The sequence below is a fragment of the Mus musculus genome, chromosome 4 (genome assembly GCF_000001635.26).
Source record: "Mus musculus strain C57BL/6J chromosome 4, GRCm38.p6 C57BL/6J".
Classification (NCBI taxonomy): domain Eukaryota; kingdom Metazoa; phylum Chordata; class Mammalia; order Rodentia; family Muridae; genus Mus; species Mus musculus.
Window position 1 is genome coordinate 52,613,924 of NC_000070.6, and position 21,779 is coordinate 52,635,702.

The 21,779-nt window shown below is 39.8% G+C and overlaps 1 long non-coding RNA gene across 1 annotated transcript; it reads right to left on the reverse strand.

Moving 5' to 3' along the window:
• Nucleotides 1-1,524: 1,524 nt before the first annotated feature.
• On the reverse strand, nt 1,525-3,958 carry Gm33435. Its single transcript, XR_390565.1, has 3 exons — nt 3,927-3,958; nt 1,700-2,402; nt 1,525-1,600 (listed from the first exon to the last, which is right to left on the reverse strand). It is a non-coding gene; the product is annotated as a predicted gene, 33435 (long non-coding RNA).
• Nucleotides 3,959-21,779: the final 17,821 nt, after the last annotated feature.

A 21,779-nucleotide genomic window follows, 5' to 3' on the forward strand; every position in this document is an offset into this window, starting at 1 on the left:
TGGCATGAGAGAACACACAGAGAACCGGGGCCTTTTTGGGGAAGGTTTTGGAAGTCTCTTGTGTAGCTTGAAGATTTGGGAATCTGCCAGGTGAATTTGTTGTCAAGGGTTACCAAGAAATAGAATTGACTTCAAGACAAAGGAGCAAATGAAAGTGTCTAGAATTTCCTTGTCATGTCTTTGGAGATTTCTGAGAGACACAGTGAGAAGAAAGGCTGATGTCAAACTGTTAAAGGAGAGAAATCATATTTCTGACTCCAGTGTTTCTGGTTCCTTACAAAACTCCAAGAGCTAGCACAGCATCCCAAATGCAAATGTATTGGCTTTGCAACTTTTTTTTTTTTTACAGAAATCTTAGAAAATGTACACAAGAGACATTTTTATCCTAATGTATATTCATTTATGACCATTACTAGAATTCCAGGTTTTTTTCCCTATAAATACACAGCTCCACTAAGCTGGGTGAGCAGTCTCTTCTTAACCACGAGCTGACCAGTCATTGCTATATTTAGAGCATATACAAGGTACTGAAACTGGGAACAGGAAATCCATTACAGTGGTTCAGAACATCCCTATCTAACTGTAGTTCATTTCAGTGTCTACCTGGCAAAAGGTATGCGCAAGAGCCAGCAACGGGGTTTCCTAGCTTGGACAAGCTGATATCTAATGGGCAGATGAACAAATGCTCTCCAAGGAACAAGGCTTCTCTGATGTTTTGGAAAGAGTGTATTTGTGATCATGTGTAGGTACACACACACACACAGAGTGAGACAGCCAGACACTCAGACAGCCAGACAGCCAGACAAAACATAAGGGATGCAGAGTTGCAATTCATTGACTCAAAAAAAAAAAATAGAGCAAAACATTAAAATGAAAACAAAAAAATACTTGTTAGACAGGAAGACGGACCAAGTGAAAACAAGACGAAGCTTCCAAGACCCTCTCCATATCTCTCTGCTCAGTTTCCACTACTTTACCTTAAACCCAGATTCTTCACAAACTCACTTGTTCATGAGACTTGCCTCAGTCTACATCTTCTAGATGAAGAAAGTGATTCAGTGTGACCCTTGCAATGTAAGCTGCAGCTGCAGTGTGTGGGGAGCCGCCCTCACATTCGCTGTTGCAAGATGGCGCTGACATCCTGTGTTCTAAGTGGTAAACAAATAATCTGCGCATGTGCCAAGGGTAGTTTTCCACTACATGTGCTCTGCCTTCCCCGTGACGACAACTCGGCCGATGGGCTGCAGCCAATCAGGGAGTAATACGTCCTAGGCGGAGAATAATTCTCCTTAAAAAGGGACGGGGTTTCGCCATTCTCTCTCTTGCTCTCTCTTGCTCTGGCTCTTGCTTCTTGCTCCTGAAGATGTAAGCAATAAAGCTCTTGCGCTCTTGCGCTCTTGCTCTGGCTCTTGCTCTCTTGCACTCTTGCGCTCTTGCGCTCTGGCTCCTAAAGATGTAAGCAATAGAGCTCCTGCTCTCTTGCTCTCTGGCTCCTGAAGATGTAAGCAATAAAGCTTTGCCGCAGAAGATTCCGGTTTGTTGCGTTCTTCCTGGCCGGTTGCGAACGCGTGTAAGAGCAGTGGCCCAAATAGATGATCACCTTCAAACAAGGAAAGCAGTCCTTAGAGAGATCTTAGATAACCTGTATGGTCTTATGCAAGCAACTTATCACGACTATAGAGTGGTAATGTTGGATTACCTTAGAGTCTGTTTATGAGATGACAGGCCTCTGTGGAAATCTCCATTTGGGTGACCTTATGTTACAGTTGATACAACTTACTTTCTTGCAGTCACATATTTTCACTTATCAGTGTCTCATACCTCATAGCAAACACACCTCCAAAACCTGTCACTTTACTCCATCACACATAAGGTGGCTTTAATTATGCTTGCGTTTTCAACGAGGGAGGATGCGTTTCAGAGAGATATCATCCCAAACAGCAGAGCTGAGAGAGAAGTGCAGGTCTAACTGAAAACGTTTTGTGTTTTTATAGCTTATTATGGTTGACTGAGTTTTTCAAATCTAACCTAGACATAGTGAGGACCTGTAACATCCAGTCTTCTCCACTGCTGAGAACACATTTCCATTCATAATCCAGAATGCTAACATAACCATGGAGGTGAAGGTTCTAAGGGGTCACTTCTGTTTATTTGTAAGGATAAAAACCAATTCCTCACTCCCAAATCCACTCTCCATTGTCCTTTTGATGCTAATGGGTTCATCTGTGTTAGCTGAGAGGAGGGAGGTGACTGATTTTCAATTCACAAGCTTCAATTCACACAGCATCTTCTGTGACTCTGTGGGTCAGCCGAAGCCTCCTAGGTTCAAAGATGTTTTTCTCTGTGTCCTTGACTCTCCAATGCTCTAGGTGCAGTTGCTCCTTGAGGCATAGGTCGCCTTTCTAATAAAAAGCAGGTAAGCAGAAATGAGGTGCTGAGACATTGGCAGGTGCTAATATAGAAAATAAAAGACATTGAATACTTTTGCATTTGGGGCACATATTTTAGTTATTGTGCATGCATTAATTCCCACAGCTACTGCATGAGAAAACCCTGATATTTGACCTTGCCAGAAAAAGCAGAGTAAACTCTCAACTGTTGTTCTTGACTCTGGGTTCCCTTTCTCCAGAAATTCTAATATGTAATTTTATTATATATTATATGAAATATATTTTATTTATTATATTACTATATATTATATATGATACTAAAATTCTAATATATAATTTTATTCATGTAACTTTCTTCCTAGTTTCCCACCAGTACCATATATACATATACATATACATATACATATACATATACATATACATATACATATACATATACATATACATATACATATACATACACACATATGTGTGTGTGTGTATATGCACAGTTGACCCATGGTGTCACAGAAAATGCATACACACATGCATATATATGTAAATATATACATATACATATACATACATATATACATATATATATATATAATCTGACATCTGCATAGACTATCTTTTACCAGTAGAATACACTATAAATATCCTGCTTTAGATGAATACCTCCTTCTCATAATACTTAATCCATGGTTTTCCATGTGGAAATCGTTTATATTTTATTACTGTGGTATTATTGAACTGTATGATCTCAGATAAGTTCTCTGTGATCTTGTTTTCACCTCAGTTAAATGAAACGGATTCAATCACTTTTGAACTGTGGAGTTGAGAACTCTTGAAACAATGATTGTTCTGTAAACCACGTCACAGACTTTAATTCTGAACACATCCTGTCCTCCCTGCAGTATTTGTGACCAGAATCATGTTTTACCACCATTTTGCCTTCTTTGTTTTGTTGCTGGATCTAGGTAGATAGTAACCTGTTTAGTGGCCTCTAGTAGATTTTGGGCTGTGCAGCAATCTGTGGAGTACTTATATCTACATTTTAAATTTTTAATTCTATAAGTTTTTGACTTTTTATGTTATAGAAACATACATACACACACACACACACACACACACACACACACACACATGATCACCTCCAGTAGCCAGACAGGACCTCCAGCAGAGGAATGGGAACACCAACCCACCTACAAAACATTTGACCCAAAAGTGGTCCTGTCTAAAAGAAATGCAGGGACAAAGATAGAGCAGAGGCTGAAGAAAGAGCCAACCAGTGACTGCCCCATTCTGAGACCCACCCCATGGGCAGGGACCAATCTCTCACACTATTAATGATGTCATGTTGTGCTTGCAGACAGGAGCCTAGCATAGCAGCTGTCTGAGAAATTCTACTGAGCAGGTGACTGAGACAGATGCAGATAACCAAAGATAGACATTGGACAGAGGTCAGGAACCCCTATGGGAGAGTTAGGGGAAGGACTGAAGGCTCTCAAGGAGATACCTAACAACCCCACAGGAAGACCAACAGTGTCAACTTACCTGGATGCCTGGGAGCTCCCAGAGACTGAACCACCAACCAAAGAGCATACATGCACATAAGTAGCAGAGGGCTGCCTTGTCTGGCCTCAGTGAGAGAGGATGTGCCCAGTCTTGTAGAGATTTGATACAACAGGGTCAGGAGATTCCTGATGGGGAGCTACCCTCTCAGAGGCAAGGGGGAGAGGGAAGGAACTCTGCAGGGAGGAGGTCAGCATTTAGGATGTAAATTAATAAATCTTTAAAATGTGACTTATAAAGTATTGTAATTACAGGTAGTATCAATAATTTTAGTAGTATTAGAGTTACTTAGTGGGTTGAAATTTTTTTTCATTAAGCTTTAAAACAAGATGTATGTATCTACATTAAATATTAAGTCATATTTTGAACTAAAAAGGCTATAGATATATAATATTTTATGTAACTTATAACATATGTATATATTGTATAGATATGTATATATGTACACACATAGACACATATGTTTTATTATAAATATATTTGTCAGGAACTATAGTATCTAAATATAGAGTCTGCATATTAGGATAATCAAGGAAAAGACGTAGCCTGACTAGCTGCAGATGCAGCATAACAGTTCAGCTGAGCCCTGTCATGTTTTCCCAGGGTCTGTTATGACAAGCTCTTTTTGCCCATGCTTGACAGATTCTCTTATTCCATGTTGCTAAAATTCCTTCCCATATGGATGTAGAAACACCTTCTATCCATTGTCCTAAGGTCCCAGCAAAAAACCAGTGTACTAGTCTATCAAAAGTTCACTCTAGAGAACCAATGGGTCAACTGGGTTTACAGAACCTAAGGGATTACTTACAAGCATACAGGTGTCCTTCCTCTCAGAAAAGGACACACTGGAAAGTTTTTAACCAACAAGAATGATGCCTTTTCTATACCTACATACGTGAAGTCTCTCTCCCTCATTTTGCCTGGCTTATAATTCTAGCTTGTCACTGAGACCACCCACAATTAAGGCAGAATTGTATACATGGGTGATATGCAGTGTCTTGTAGTGACAACTTTGGAATTAAAAAAAATACAGAAATATTTTAAGAATATATTTCTATTTTAATCCCAGATGTGGGGTATGGCATTACTTCATATTGTCCACAGCAGGTGACTATGACTTGCCCCGTGCTCTAGAAAAAGTGTGATTTTGCCAACTGCAGATAGTTTCTGAGATTGTGTGACATTTGGAATTCTGAGTATATAAAAAATGCTAGGGCCCTGAGTGGTGTGGTGAAATGTAGGTTGGTTACAGTTTGTTAAGTAATTACACACAAAGAAAAACACAGTGAAGATGAAATTAGATATCCTGATAGCAAAGGTCAAACTTGCCCCAAGGAACTTGAGAGTCAGCAGGAAGAAATCTAACATCTTAAAACAAACACACTCAGTATGTAATAGGACTGAGTCCTCAGTTGTTTCTCATGCTAAAGCCTGAGTGTAGAATTCTGTATCACCTGGACCTGAAAGCAACCAGAATTTGACTAGTTTCTAAGAAAGGCCCTTCTTAAGCCAAGGGAAATGTTTTTTGAGCAAACACAGCTTGTTGGAATTTATCCAGAAAACTGCTACTTCAATATACGAACCACTTGCTTTGCTGAGGAGTGCATGTTATAACCCTAGGATAAGGATCATGTTCGCAAACACCCATTCTCCAATGGGGGTAGCTTTTGGATTGAAAGTGACATTGTACAGCTTTGGAAGTCCTTACTACTGATCATATGGTCTATGAATATGATTGTGTTTGTTCATGCTTCTACTAGATGAGGACTGATTAAAATGCAGCTTCTGGTGATACAGTATTGAATATGACAAGTATATAATGGACAGTTGGACTCTAATGAAAAGCAATGCTATTCTCATAGAACACGTGGGATATTCACACACTCCACAGAATTTATTTACTGTTTGTCATGTTCCAGATAGCATGTGAGGAGACACTGCGGATGTAAAGTCTAACAATTAATCTCTCTAGAACTGAGATCACCTTCAAGACAGATGTCTATACTGGAGGACCTGACAGAGCATTGAGAAGACTAAAGAGGGCTGAGGCAAGCCAGAGTTATGCTAAGAAACTCAAGGATTTATGAATGATCTCAAAGAGTGTATGTATGTGTGCACCTGTGTGTGTACATGAATGTGTATATGCAAATGTCTTTCTCTCAGGTTATGAGGCATTATATTGTTCTCAGGTACTGCTCTAGGCCATACTCTCTGCCATGATGATAATGGACTGACCTTCTAAAACTGTAAGCAAGACCTAATTAAATGCTTTTCATGGTCATGGTGTCTCTTCACAATAATAGAAGAGTGACTAAGGCAGACAATCGGGGAAAGACATAAAGGTTAAAAGTGTGATATCAGGGCAAGGCAGCCACGATATAAAGGCTTACTCTGTTCTTAACTGGGTAACTTTAGTCAAGTTATTTAAAATGTCCCTTTTTTAATTTCAGTGCTCAGCAATGTTAACAATACTACTCTAAAGAGTATTTATGGGGCACCAAACTATGTAAAACATTTGGGAATTCCTGAAAGGTAGGTAGAGACAGGTGCCAGAGGGAGACAGTAGGGAAAGGAAAAGGGAGAAAAGGAAGGGGAAAGGGGGAGATGAGGGAAGAAAGGAAGAAAATCACAATGTGAGTAGTCAAACATTGGTCTAGAAACAAAAACTAAGTCACTACAAAATAGAAGTGTTTTGTTCAAAAGAAACAGAAATGACAGACTATATAAAAAAGGAGAGTTATTACATAAATTGATCCAGTTGGTGGTGAGGCTGAGAACTTTCATGTTGTTACATCTCCCAACTAGAAACTCAAAAAGCTTTGGGTGTGGTTTAGCACAAGTTCAAAGGCCTGAGAATGAGACAAGATGATGGCCTGAGATCAGTGATGCTTGGTATAAGCCCCAGAGTCCAATCATGTACTCTCACACGGTAAGGGCAAAAGGTACCTGATCTTTCCACTCAAAAAGAGCACAGAAGTCACCCACCCTTCAGATTAAATAACGCTGGCCCACTTCTGGGTGTGAAGTAGGAAATTGGGGTGTAGAAATACTAAATGAACTGAGATTTTTAAAGTTAAAGAGGGTGCAGATCTTAACTGGGACACTAGAATCATAGTGTGACTTTACAATCCTATATCTCACATCTACCCAAAAGAAATGGATTTTAATCAGCCCTTGGAAAATGAATTAATTCTTTGTAACACAATCTAAACTCTTAGCATTTTAGCGTTAGTTAGTTAGTTAGTTCATGTATTTCACAGAGTACATGTGGAGCTCAGATGGCAATTTGGAAGGATCAATTCTCTCCTTCTACAGCATGGGTTCCAGGATCAAACTAGGACCTTAGGCTTGATAGCACTTTTGCCTACTGATCTACCTGGTGCTCCCACCTCCATTTAGGCTCTTTTTAAGAGGAGATAATGATGATGATGATGGTGGAGATGATGATGGTGAAGAAGAAGATGATGGAGATGGTGATGAAGAAGATGAAGATGATGGTGATGAAGATGGTGATGATGAAGATGAAGAAGATGGTGATGAAGATGATGATGATGACAGGCTATACTGAGCTTACCTTTTGTGTTGACAAATGATCTCCCAAACAGTATCTCTTTTAATTTTGCCAGGATTCTTATACTGTGAGTATACAGGCATGACCCCTGTTTTACAGAAAAAGAAACTGAGGCACAGAGGACTTTAGGGATTTGCCTGAGCTCATGTGGATAATAACAGCAGAGCTGAGGCCAAATAATGAGAGCAATGGCAGTGATCTTTACAAACACTCTACTGTTTCTCATGTAAAACAATAGCAAAACACTGGCACGTCAGCAGTGCAGTCTTGCTTTTGAGGTCCTGCTATGTGTTAGAACACATGCTTTCATATATAATTATCACCATGCTTTGGAAGTAGTAAGAGCATTCATTGGCTGTGAGGATTTAGAAAACTGAAAGAGAAAAGAGATTACATAAGCAGGCAAAATAAAGGATTCTTGAAAAGAACACGTTGCAATTTAGTTAGAATTTACAAAACATTCTTAGTCAGGCATCAGCGACGTTTTTTCCATCAAGGGGGCAGATGATAGTTCGGACATTTGGGGATATACTGTCTGGTATAACTCTGATCTTATAATAAAAAATAGTCAAAGGTAATGTAGCAATGAAATGGGCTGGTTGTATGCATAACCTTTGTTTGCAAATGCTGTTTGCAAACTGCAATTACTGAGTCAGGTTCTCCCAAGTACCGTTTCCACCCTCCTTAATATTTACATGATACAATTTATTACTTTAAAAATCGTTATTTTGGATTCTAATTGAGGTCACATTGGAGGAACCTACAGAGATGTTGAACTACAAGAGGGCAATGAAGAATCGAGTATGTTGGCAATCTGTTTTGGAAAGAACAAACTGTCTTAAGGGGTGTGAATTCTTTGCTATATGCTACAAGCTACTGGTAAGTCCTGACAGCAACAATACATGGGGGCAGACCTTAAATTCATTAAAATAAGTTAAAGGTTATTTTCCTTAAAGACATCTTCTAAAATAAGGTGTCAGCTCAACATCTCAGATTGTGTCCTCCTCTGTTCCCATCATCATGCTTCATCCCATAACCAGACAACTGGATCGTCTCCTTGATGAAAACTTAATGCCATCTCATCTCGAGAGATATATTGCATCCACATGTGAGCCCAGTGATTTAATCTTGGTTAGTGCTGTCTGTGTGCTTGTCAGATGGGTTAGCAATTGGTCATGTATTTCACAGCACTGCTATTAAATCCTCTGGGAATTAACATGTTAAATCCATAATCATGCTTTATTGCCTGTATAATCCTAGGTTAACTGAAAACGAAGTTGATTCATTTTTCACATGTTCACCAAAGTGAAGTCATATTTTTTCCTTAACTAGTAATTAACCTTTATGGCTTTATTAACTGCTTTATTAAATTTAAATGAAATGTTTATTGGGGAAAGTTCATGGTAAGTATAAACTATGGTGACAGTGCCACCCTGGTAATGTCCTGTTTTTTGGAACTTCTCTATTAAAACAGTTTGTATTACATGGAGTTCATTTTTTATCTGAAGGTACCAGCGCTTGTAATGAATGTGGGATATAATAAAAAAAAAGGAACATCTTTGGAGGCAGGCAGATGTGTATTCAAATTTGTATCTAATTACTTACTGGTTTATTGGCTGTGTGACCTTGGACAAGCTACCCTATATCTCTGAACCTTAATTTCTTTCTATGTAATTTATGAATAATAATGATTGTATTCAGTCTGTTGGTGATAAAGAAGGTGAAGGAATTAAAGTTGAAGATATCAGAGGTAGTTAATTCACAATAGGTAATTTTTTTATTAGAGTCTATTTCTGGCTGAGACTTTCCCACTTTGCTCAGTTAAAAGAGAGAAGAAAAAAGATGATTTTTCCAATCTCTCCTTCATGAGATGGTCCTAGCAATGAAAGGATCTGTGGCACAGGCTTCTGACATACTTCATTAAGAACTGTTTGAAATCTCCCTAGCCTAATAGTCACTCTGTATATCTTAAGCAAAGGTGCAGGTTAGGGCAGAGATGATGTTACAGAAACACAGCTTTATAAGCAGAGATTTGGGACAGTGACTTGCGAAGCAGAACTACATATCATGTCCCCAAACCAACAGGATTAAGGAGCATTTGGTAGTCTGTCTAGGCACAAAATTCCAACCCTCTGTTGCAATAGATGAGGTTATGTGAATCAGTTTATTGCTAATGGAATGCACATAGAAGCCATGCTTACATCAGTGGCCAGCCATCTCCCCAAGCAAGGCTCCATTGTCCTCAATCTTCTCTATCCTTTTCTGTATCTAGGACATGGTGACAATGAATATTCTTGGCTAAAGAGATAGAGGCTCTATTTTGAACATAGTAGATATAGTCCATCAACTTGGGTAGAGCAAAGCTGTCAACATTACCCATGAGCTCCTTCTAGGAAACAGCAATGGAGATTAACTTCTACCATGTTTAAGTGTTGGGTTTTGTTCTTGCTGTCAGTATGTTGGTCTAGTTTGTATTGTAACTAATATGGGAACTTTGACATTAAAGTTGAAGGGATATTATGATGATAGATTCTATATGATGATAGATTCTGATGTCTAGTATCACAAGTAATATTACTTAGGGCCTCACATATATAGATAATGAAGGACAGAGATAAGCACATGCAACATGAAGTGCTTTCACCAGTGACCATGTCTAAGACAGATACATACGCAATGGAAGTTAATGCATGGTAGGTGATGGAAGATGTCTAAGAGACTGAGCTATGTAGAGACTGTGTTGGCACACAGGTGGCATTCATTCTATACTTGCTGTTACTCTCAAGGTAGAGAAATGTTTCAGGTTGTGAGATCACAGGTAGGGTATGGAGAAGTCCTCAGTGTGCAAGGGCACTTGCTGCTCTTGAATAGGATTCAAATTTGATTCTTAGAGCCCTGTGGCTCACAAGCACCTGTAACTAGAGCTTCAAGGGATCTAACACCGTCTTATGGTCTTTATAGGCACCCCCATATACATGCACATACTTACACACATATAAAAATCAAAACATACAAAAATATATAGATATACATATATAGAGATAGATGATAGAGATAAATATCATGATAGAAATATAGATACATATGTAGATGAGGGAAAAACAACCAAGTCCAGAGTGGCTGTTGTTGTTTTGATCTCTCCAGCACCCACAGGCTTGATTGGACCTTGATTCAATCAGGGACATTCAGTCTGGAAATGAGAAATGACATGTTGAAGGTATTTGTCTCAAAAGAACGTGAAGAATTAGAAAGAAAAAGGAAATGTCACACTATGCAGATTCGAAAGGTAGAAGCCATGGGAAGTTTCTAAATCTGGAAATGTAACAGAATGGTACTAACAAACCTAGAATGTAGTCACTTCTGATGGTGACTGTGAGGTCATCGCTGCTATTGTTGCTATTGCTCCCTGAGACCTGGAATCCTAGCAGGCAGCCTTGCCCAGGGTCCACTCTTTTTTTAATTGGAGATTTCATTTGTTTACATTTCAAATGTTATCCCCTTTCCTGGTTTCCTCTCTGCAAGTCCCCTATCCCATCCTCCCTTACCCTGCTTCTATGAGGGTGCTCCCGCACCCACCTACCCATTCCCACCTCACTGCCCTAGCATTCTCCTATGCTGGGACATCTGTCTCTGTATTTGTCAGGCTCTGGCAAAGCCTCTCATGAGACAGCTGTATCAGGCTCCTGTCAGCAAGCACTTCTTGGTATCAGCAATAGTATCTGGGTTTGGTGTCTGCCTGTGGGATAGATCCCTAGGTGGGGCAGTCTCTGGATGGCCTTTCCTTCAGTTTCTGCTCCACTCTTTGTCCCTGTATTTCCTTCAGACAGGAGCAATTCTGGGTTAAAATTTTGGAGATGGGTGGGTGGTCCCATCCCTCAAACAGGGGTGGTGGGGAGCATGTCTAACCTCTGGATATGGTCTCGGCAGGTTCTCCCTCCTCTTTGTGGGTATTTCAGCTAATGTCATCCTCATGGCGTCCTGGGAGGCTCTTGCTTTCCTGGCATCTCAGACTGGTTGCTACCCCCAGTTCCCCATCCTCCATTGCTATGCAACTCTGATCAATTTCCTGACCCTCTGTACATTTCCTCCATCTCCTTCCATACCTGATTCTTCCCCTCTTTTACCCCTCCCCCCTTTTCTTCCTAGCAAGTCTCTCCCACCCTCTACTTCCCTTGATTATTTTGTTCCCACTTCTAAGTAGGACTGAAGCATCCACACTTTGGTCTTCCTTCCTCTTGAGCTTCTCGTGATCCATGGATTTTATCTTGAATATTCCATGTTCTTTGTCTAATATCCACATATCATGAGTACATACCATATGTGTTCTTTTGTGACCTCACTCAGGGTGATATTTTCTAGACCCATCCATTAACCTGTGAATTTCATGAAGTCATTGTTTTTAATGGCTGAGTAGTATTCCATTGTGTAAATGTATAACATTTTCTGTATCCGTTCCTCTGTTGAGGGGCATCTGTGTTGTTACCAGCTTCTGGCTATTATAAATATGGCTGCTATGAACATAGTAGAGTATGTGTCCTTATTACATGTTGGAGCATCTTCTGGGTATGTGCCCAGGAGTGGCATAGTTGGGTCCTCAGGTAATACTATGTCCATTTTTCTGAGAAACCTCCAGATGGATTTCCAGAGTGGTTGTACCATCTTGCAATCTCCATATCCTCACCAGCATCTGCTATCACCTGAGTTTTTCATCTTAGCCATTCTGACTGATGTGAGGTAAAATCTCAGAGTTGTTTTGACTTGCATTTCCTTGATGACTAAGGATGTTGAACATATCTTTAGGTGTTTCTTGGCCATTCGAGTTTCCTCAATTGAGAATCTTTGTTTCGCTCTGTTTCCCATTTTAATTAGGGTTATTTGGTTCTCTGGAGTCTAACTTCTTGAGTTCTTTGTATATATTGGATATTAGCCTTCTATCAGATGTCGGATTGGAAAGTATCGTTACCCAATCTGTTGGTTGTCTTTTTGTCCTATTGACAGTGCCCTTTGCCTTACAGAAGCTTTACAGTTCTATGAGGTCCCATTTGTTGATCCTTGATCTTAGAGCATAATTCATTGGTGTTCTGTTCAGGAAAATTTCCCCTGTACCCATGTGCTTGAGGCTTTTCCCAATTTCTGTTCAATTAGATTCAGTATATCTGGTTCTATATGGAGGTTCTTGATCCACTTAGACTTGAGCTTTGTCCAGGGAGATAAGAATAGATCAATTTGCATTCTTCTACATGTGAACTGCCAGTTGAACCAGTACCATTTGTTGAAAATGCTGTCTTTTTTACCACTGGATGGTTTTAGCTCCTTTATCAAAGATCAAGTGACCATAGGTGTGTGGGTTCATTTCTGTATCTTCAGCTCTATTCCATTGATCTACCTGTCACTGTACCAATACTATGCAGTTTTTATCACTATTGCTCGGTAGTACAGCTTGAGGTCAGGGATGGTGATTCCCTCAGATGTTCTTTTATTTTTGAGAATAGTTTTCACTATCCTGGTTTTTTTGTTATTCCATATGAATTTCACAATTGCTCTTTCTTTTTTATTGAAAATATTATTATTTGTATGTTGACAATCAATTTTAGTATATGTGCTGCTGAAGCAAGCACATATATTGTCAATCAAAACAAATGGGGTCAAAATGACCTCTTTTAAAGCGTTTTACTTTTTTCTTTCAGTTTTTAAAATCTATTTATTTCTATTTTTTTAAACATGATGGAAATAAAAAAACCTCTCTCTTTTTTATTATTTAAGCAATTTTTAATTAGATATTTTCTTCATTTACAATTCAAATGCTATCCCGAAAGTCCCCTATAACTTCCCCGTGCCCTGCTCCCCAACCCACCCACTCCTGCTTCCTGGCCCTGGCATTCCCCTGTAATGGGGCAAATAATCTTTGGAAGACCAAGAGCCTCTCCTCCCAATGATGGCTAATTAGGCCATCTTCTGCTACATATGCAGCTAGAGACACGAGCTCAGGTGGTACTGGTTAGTTCATATTGCTGTTTCTCCTATAAGGTTACAGACCACTTCAACTCCTTGGGTACTTTCTCTAGCTTCTCCATGGCCCTGTGTTCCATCCAATAGATGACTGTGAGTATCCATTTCTGTATTTGCCAGATACTGGCATAGCCGCACAAGAGACAGCTATATCAGGATTATGTCAGCAAAATCTTGCTGGCATATGCAATAGTTCTGTGTTTGGTGGAATGAACCCACACACCTTGGTCACTTGATCTTTGACAAAGGAACTAAAGCCATCCAGTGGAAAAAGACAGCATTTTCAACAAATGGTGCTGGCTTAACTGGCAGTTATCATGTAGATGAATGCAAATTGATCCATTCTTATCCCCTTGTACTAAGCTCAAGTCTAAGTGGATCAAGGAACTCCACATAAAACCAGAGACACTAAAACTTATAGAGGAGAAAGTGGGGAAAAGCCTCAAAGATAAGGGCACAGGGGAAAAATTCCTGAACAGAACACCAATGGCTTGTGCTGTAAGATTGAGAATTACAAATAGGACCTCATAAAATTGCAAAACTTCTGTAAGGCAAAAGACACTGTCAATAAGTCAAAAAGGCCACCAACAGGTTGGGAAAGGATTTTTACCAATCCTAAATCTGATAGGGAACTAATATCCAATATATACATAGAACTCAAGAAGCTGGACTCCAGAAAATCAAATAACCCCATTAAAAAATGGGGCACAGAGCTAAACAAAGAATTCTCACCTGAGGAATACCGAATGGCTGAGAAGCACCTGAAAAAATGTTCAACATCCTTAATCATCAGGGAAATGCAAATCAAAACAACCCTGAGATTCCAAATCTCTCTTTTTAAAAAAGATTTATTTATTGAGTATAGGCTTTTGTAGTAGAATCTGATGATTTATTTTTTTTAATTTCCTCAGTTTCCTGTTGTTATATCTTCCTTTTCATTTCTGATTTTGTTAATTTGGATACTGTCTCCATGCCCTCTGGTTAGTCTGGCTAAGGATTTATCTATCTTGTTGATTTTTCTCAAAGAACCAGTTCCTGGTTTGGTTGATTCTTTGTATAGTTCTTTTTGTTTCTACTTGGTTGTTTTCAGCCCTGAGTTTGATTATTTCCTACATCTACTACTCTTGGGTGCATTTGCTTCTTTTTGTTCTAGAGCTTTCAGGTGTGCGGTCAGGCTGCAGTGTATGCTCTTTACAGTTTCTGTTTGGAGGTATTCAGAGCTATGAGTTTTCCTGTTAGGACTGCTTTCATTGTGTCTCATAAGTTTGGGTATGTTGTGGCTTCATTTTCATTAAACTCTAAAAAGTCTTTAATTTCTTTATTTCTTCCTTGACCAAGTTATCATTGAGTAGGGTGTTGTTCAGCTTTCATGTGTATATGGGTTTCTGTTGATTTTTGTTGCTACTGAAGACCAGCTTTAGTCCCTGGTGATCTGATAGGTTGAGTGGGATTATTTCAATCTTCTTCTATCTGTTGAGTCCTGATTTGTGACTGTTATGGTCAGTTTTGGAGAAAGTACCATGAGGTGCTCAGAAGAAGGTATGATCTTTTGTTTTAGGACGAAATGCTCTATAGATATCTGTTAAATCCATAACTTCTGAGTTTCACTGTGTCTCTGTTTACTTTGTGTCTCCAAGATCTGTCCATTGGTTAGAGTGGGGTATTGAAGTCTCCCACTATTATCGTGTGAGGTGCAATATGTGCTTTGAGCTTTGCTGAAGTTTCCTTTATGAATGTGGATTTCCTTGCATTTGGAGCATAGATGCTCAGAATTGAGAGTTCCTCTTAGTAGATTTATCCTTTCATGAATATGAAGTTTTTCCTTATCTTTTTTGGTAACTTTTGGTTGAAAGTTGCTTTCATTTGCTATTAGAATGGCCACTCCAGCTTGTTTTGGGGGACCATTTGCCTGGAAAATTGTTTTCTAGCCTTTTAAAGTAATGTCTGTCTTTGACATTGAGGTACATTTCCTGTATGCAGCAAAATGTTGGGTCCTGTTTATGTATCCAGTCTGTTAGTCTATGTCTTTTTATTGGGCAATTGAATCCATTGCTTTTAAAAGATATTAAGGAATAGTGATCGTTGCTTCCTTTTATTTTCATTGTTAGAGTTGGAATTAAGCTTGTGTGGCTATCTTCTTTTGAGTTTGTTGAAAGAAGATTACTTTCTTGATTTTTCTAGGGTGTAGTTTACCTTCTTGTGTTGGAGTTTTCCACCTATTATCCTTTGTAGGGCTGGATTTGTGGAAAGATACTGTTGAAATTTATTTTTGTCATGGAATATCTTGGTTTCTTTGGCTATGGTAATTGAGAGTTTTGCTGGGTATAGTAGCCTGGGCTGACATTTGTACTCTCTTAAGGTCTGTATAACATCTGCCTAGATCGTCTGCCTTTCATAGTCTCTGGTGAATCTGGTGCAATTCTGCTAGGCCTGCCTTTATATGTTACTGGATCTTTTTCCCTTACTGCTTTTAATATTCTTTCTTTGTTTCGTGCATTTGGTGTTTTGACTATTATGTGATTGGGAAGAATTTCTTTTCTGGTCCAGTCTATTTGGAGTTCTGTAGGCTTCTTGTATGTTTATGGGCATCTCATTCTTTAGGTTAGGGAAGTTTTCTTCCATAATTTTGTTGAAGATATTCACTCACCCTTTAAGTTGGGGTCTTCACTCTCTTCTATACCTATTATCCTTAGCTTTTTTCTTCTCATTGTGTCCTGGATTTCCTGGATGTTTTGGGTTAGGGGCCTTTTGCCTTTTGCAGCTTCTTTGACTGTTGTGTCAGTATTTTCTATGGTATCTTCTGCACCTGAGATTCTCCCATCCCTTGCATTCTGTTTGTGATGCTTGCATCTATGCCTCCTGATCCCTTTCCTAGGTTTTCCATCTCCAGGGTTGTGTCCCTTTGTTATTTCTTTATTGTTTCTATTTCCCTTTTTAGATCCTGGATGGTTTTGTTCAATTTCTTCATCTGTTTGGTTGTGTTTTTCTGTAATTCTTTAAGGGATTTTTGTGTGTTCTCTTTAAGGGATTCTAGCTGTTTGCCTGTGTTCTTCTGTCTTTCTTTAAGGGAGTTATTTATGTCTTTCTTAAAGACCTCTATTATCATCGTGAGATGTGATTTTAAATCAGAGTCTTGCTTTTCTGGTGTGTTGGGTTACGCAGCGCTCACTGTGGTGGGATAACTGGTTTCTAATGATACCAAGTAACCTTGGTTTCTGTTGCTTATTTTCTTGCCTTTGCCTTTCACCATCCAGTTATCTCTGTGGTTAGCTGGTCTTGCTCTCTCAGACTGTGGCTTGTCCTTCCTGCAAACCTATGTGTCAGTATTCCTGGGAGACCAGTTCTCTCCAGAAGGAATTTGGGTATGGAGAGCTGTGGCACAGGGTCAGCTCTGAGTTGCAGATGGAAACCAGAAGAATCCTATCCCTACCTGTTCCTTGGTTCCTGTGTCCTGATGACTCTGGGCAGGTCCCTCTTGGGCCATGAATGTGAGATGAATTGGTGCTCTAGTGCTCACAGGTGTGTCTACACTCCTGGGAGACCAGTTCTCTCCCAGCAGTATTTTGGCATGGAGAGCTGTGGCACAGGATCAGCTCGTGGTGCAGAAGAAAACCAGAAGACAAGAACTGCTCTATCTAACTCTATGAAGAATTGAGTTGGAATTTTGATGGGGATTGCATTGAATCTGCAGACGCTTTCAGCAAGATGGGCCATTTTTACTATATTAATCCTGCCAATTCATGAGCATGAGAGATATTTCCATCTTCTGAGATCTTTTTTGATCCCTTTCTTCAGAGACTTGAAGTTCTTGTACAAATCTTTCGTTTGTTTTGTTAGAGTCACTCGTACAGCTGATAAACAACTTCAGCCAAGTGGCTGGATATAAAATTAACTCAAACAAATCAGTAGCCTTCCTATACTTACAGGATCCACTCTTACACCTGAGGGGAACTAGGAAGCTCACTAGAGATTATAGTCTATGGGAGAGGGAAAAAGGAGAGGGTGGGTAAAGAAGGAGGACAGACAGGGTGGACAGAGTTGGGAAAGATGATACAGAGGGGAGAGAAAGGGGAAGAAATATGGAGAGCGGGAGAGGAAGTGCTATCAAAAAAACTGAGGTGGAATATTTACCTATCTTATGTTTATGTAGACAAATGAGTCAGAAGACAGAAGTGGGAGGAGGGGAAGCCACACTGAGGAGTGTGCTTTCCCAAAGATCTTTGTGATAATTACAGCAGATGACAATCCTCCTGTTTGTATGAGGTCTAGAAATTAAGTCATTTGTGTTCTATTGGCCTAGAACAAGTTCTGTGTTCGTTTTCAACACAGATCTTTAATTTCCAGACGTAAATAATATTTGGTGGCAGTGAATAATCTAGCCATGCACTTTGCACATACTGCCTTTGCATCAAATTTTGTAAGTTATTCATAGTATGAAAGCACTTACTTCACTGCAAATTATGAAAAAAAACACTGATTTAAAGATAAGGTCAAGTGCTAACGGGGTAATAAGTGTATGCTCGTGATTAAACTTAAATACAACTTTTGAGCCTTCAAAGTTGAACACAAATATTATCCTTGTATAATTCTAGTTAACAAGAGATATACATATTGAAAATAAGTACTATGTACCTGCTGATATGTTGACATTTTTCTACTATATTCTTTGGTTGTTTCCCAAGGAGCTATTCTGCCTGTGATCTGGATGATTGAGTAAAGCCATTTTTTACCTCGGCTCCAACATTGAAGCAATAGGTCAAGCATATGTATGACTAAGCTGTTGCAGTTGATCACACTGTGAACACTGAGTTTGTGTTATTTACTAAAAAGAAGCTGTTCCTATTTGTGGTGTGGTTCAGCCCTTAGCACACATGTTTAATCCCTCTGGCTGAAATACAGACATGCTCTTAGTGCAAATCTTTAATCCAAAACAATGAGGTGAAGTTAGTTTGTGGAAGGAAGCAGCAGAGTTTGAAGGTAATGTATAATTGAGTGGCAGCAAAGTGAAGAATCAGAGAAAGATTTGACAGAATAGTATATGCCCAGCTCTCAGGAGGACAGAGAGGAAAAGGAAGCTATTTAAGAGAGCAGTTCAGAGAAGAAGGAAGGACGGAGTTTTACCTGGAGTATTTGACAGATACAGGTTGAAGCGAGAACAAGCTAGATACAAGTAAATACAGAATGAGCCAGACAAGGAGAAGGAGCCAAAAGATTGGAACAGATAGCGAGAGTTAGTCTGAGATCAAGCAAGAATTCAGGAAAGGCAAGTAAGAGAGAGACGGCCAGACTGAAGAGGAACTGAATAAGTCAGCTTGGAGGAGAGTTTGAGCCCAAAGCATATGTGTTGAGCCAGTCAGCTCCAACTCAGAACAAGAAAGAGTGAGCTTCTTCAGCAGGGAGCCTTAGAACTTGGAAGCATTCTAGGCCTGAATTAGATTGTATAGAGTCTAGAAGCTTCCAGGACTAGGGCTAGTTAGCAGAAGGTAGCAATAAACTTCTGAGAGTACTATGTATTGAGACTGCAGTGATTGCCTAGCTACATGTCAGAGCAGGCCCACAAGATCCAGTGACCCCATGCCTGTCTCCTCATTTAGATGACAGAGCTTCACTTGTCATTTCAAAATGATGCCTGTTACACCTTCCTGGTTTCATTGGGTCAATATCACTGACAAATGGCTCTCTCATTCAAGACCGAACAGTGACTTTCATTATCAAAAGATTAGTTTAAACACCAAGAGTGCACTTTCAAGCCAAGAGAAATCACACCAAAGAATCGGTATATGTTCCAGAATAGCCAGTACTGTACTATGTTCAAAATACACCAACTATGTAAGATAATAGCTGCATGACTGGAAATAGGCCAAGCATCTTAACACACATGGCTTTAGTTAGTCTAGTCTTCAGTTATGCTGAGGATGGACTTTCATTGTTTTATAAATCAGGAGACAGAAACTTAGTTTTCATATTTGTTCTCGATTTTTAAATTGTTTAAACCTGGAATCAACAAGGGGATAGGACTCAGGGCTAGTATGTAAGGTTATTGCAGGAAGGATTAACCAAGAGGAGACTATTGTCTTCCAAAGTGGGCAGCACCCGCTTGTGAAGGCCCAGATAGAGGTTCTAGAGAAGAGCAGGGATAGTTCTGCCTGCCTGCCTTTGGTCCTTGCTGGTGAGTACATCTAGTTAGTTGATGCTGTTGCTGCTGCCATCTTACACTGGCATGAGAACTCAGATTCATTGGTCTTCCAATGTGGACTGATAACAAGTGGCCCTTCAAGAGTCCTCCAGGTCTTCAACCTCATGGGGTGAGCAGTTACTGTGGGCCTTTCCAGCACACAGACATCCCATATCCAACAGACAATCTAATAAATCCCCTTTGATAGTCTATTCCTCTAGAGAAGCATGATTAATACTTGAGTGACTGCATGCAATTTACCAAGAACTACAGAAACTAAACAAATGGTAGATCTAGGCTTCTAATCAATTTCTGTCTGAAGCCAACATTTGCATGGTTTACTACTGAACATAGTTTCAACTATGCCCTCTGAGGTTAACAGTCTCTCTTAGTAGGAAGACTCATTGAGAATGACTGTTATCCAAATGAACTAATGATTCCCATCAGCAATGCAAGAAGCTCCAAACTTTTTTTTTGTTTTGTTTTGTTGTTTTTTCGAGACAGGGTTTCTCTGTGTAGCCTCAGCTGTCCTGGAACTCACTCTGTAGACCAAGCTGGCCTCGAACTCAGAAATCTGCCTGCCTCTGCCTCCCAAGTGCTAGGATTAAAGGCATGTACCATCACTGCCTGAAAGCTCTAAACTTCTAAATAAGATGTTTTTAGCTCTTCACATGTTTGTCTCATGGGCCTGTTTGAAACAAGTGTCTGTGAGTTTTGTCTGTCTCCTACTTTAGCTGGGGAATGTGCAGGTGAATGCTCCCTTACAGTTACTTCCTGTGTTCTTGCTGCTGTTGTTGACAGGCTGATGAATGAACTCACATCAGACAAATGCAATTGTCTGTAACTTAGCTTCTATTTGACATTGCCTATGAAGCACGGTGGGTATCCCTAGAGCAGGGCACATATTTCCCTCTATTGTGCTCACCTGCCAGTATAATCACTCTCTCTCTGACTCTGTCTCACTCTCTATCTCCCTCCCCCACTTGATCTCCATTTCTCCCCTCCCCTATCCATCTCTCTGCTCCCCCTCTACCCTCTCTTGGTGGTATTGGAACCTCTGTCCTCTTTGTTGACTCTTTCAAGCTCCATCTCTTTGCATTATAATCATATTTCTTACCCGTGCTTCCTTCAATGAGATGTTCTTAGTGGCATGGACCAGATTGTTTATACCTGTGTTCCTGTAAGTATCTGGATCCCCCAAAAAACAAAAACAAAAATCTAACATTTGAAAACTGCCTTATGAATAATCACATGAATGAATGAATAGATAAGCGCCTGATAATGGTGAGTAATCATCAGAGCCATGTGCTTCACATCCCAAAGCCAGGAAGGTCAATAGCAATTATACAGCCCTGTGTTTATATGATTCACATCACATCTTATGCCAGTTTTTTTCTAACTTAAGGATGTATAAGAATTGGTCTTTTCTATCAAGAAGAGGCAGTATGCCAGTCTGATGTGTGTCTTGTGGCTAAGCAGTATCCTTCACAAAGCAATTGCCTGTCAACTTGTGACACGTTATGGCAGGCGTCACAGCAAGCAACTCCCTTTGGCACAGAAGAGCGTTAATGAAGGAGTGGGGGACATCTAGACAGATGCAGACAGCGTGGGTGGGAGCTGGGATTGGAGGAAAGCATGAGACTTTAATTCCTCAGACATAGCATCCGCTTGTCAACCGGAACAAGGGTGTCAGAGAAGCCTGCAGTCCTCACCTTTACAAGTGCTTCTGTGGTGGTGGTGGTGGGGGGGCATTTCCTTTTGTCCCATCCTCTAAAACAAGCAAACAATGTATTCCTGGAGATAAATTTGGTAATAGGACTATCAAAGACAGGTTCAACCTCACCTGTTCAGAAGGGGAAAATGGATGAATGGGAGGGTAAGGATGATAGACATCTTCTGATCTATAGAGAATTATTTTGTCTATAGAGTATTCTCTTTCTTCTTCCTTGTCATTAGATAATACAATACCTCAAGTCTGGAAAACAGTTGTCCTATTAATTTGAGATGAATATTCCTGCCTACATCTGGTCCTCTGACAGATTAAGATATGGGCCCTGTCATCAAGGAGAGTAAACGTAAT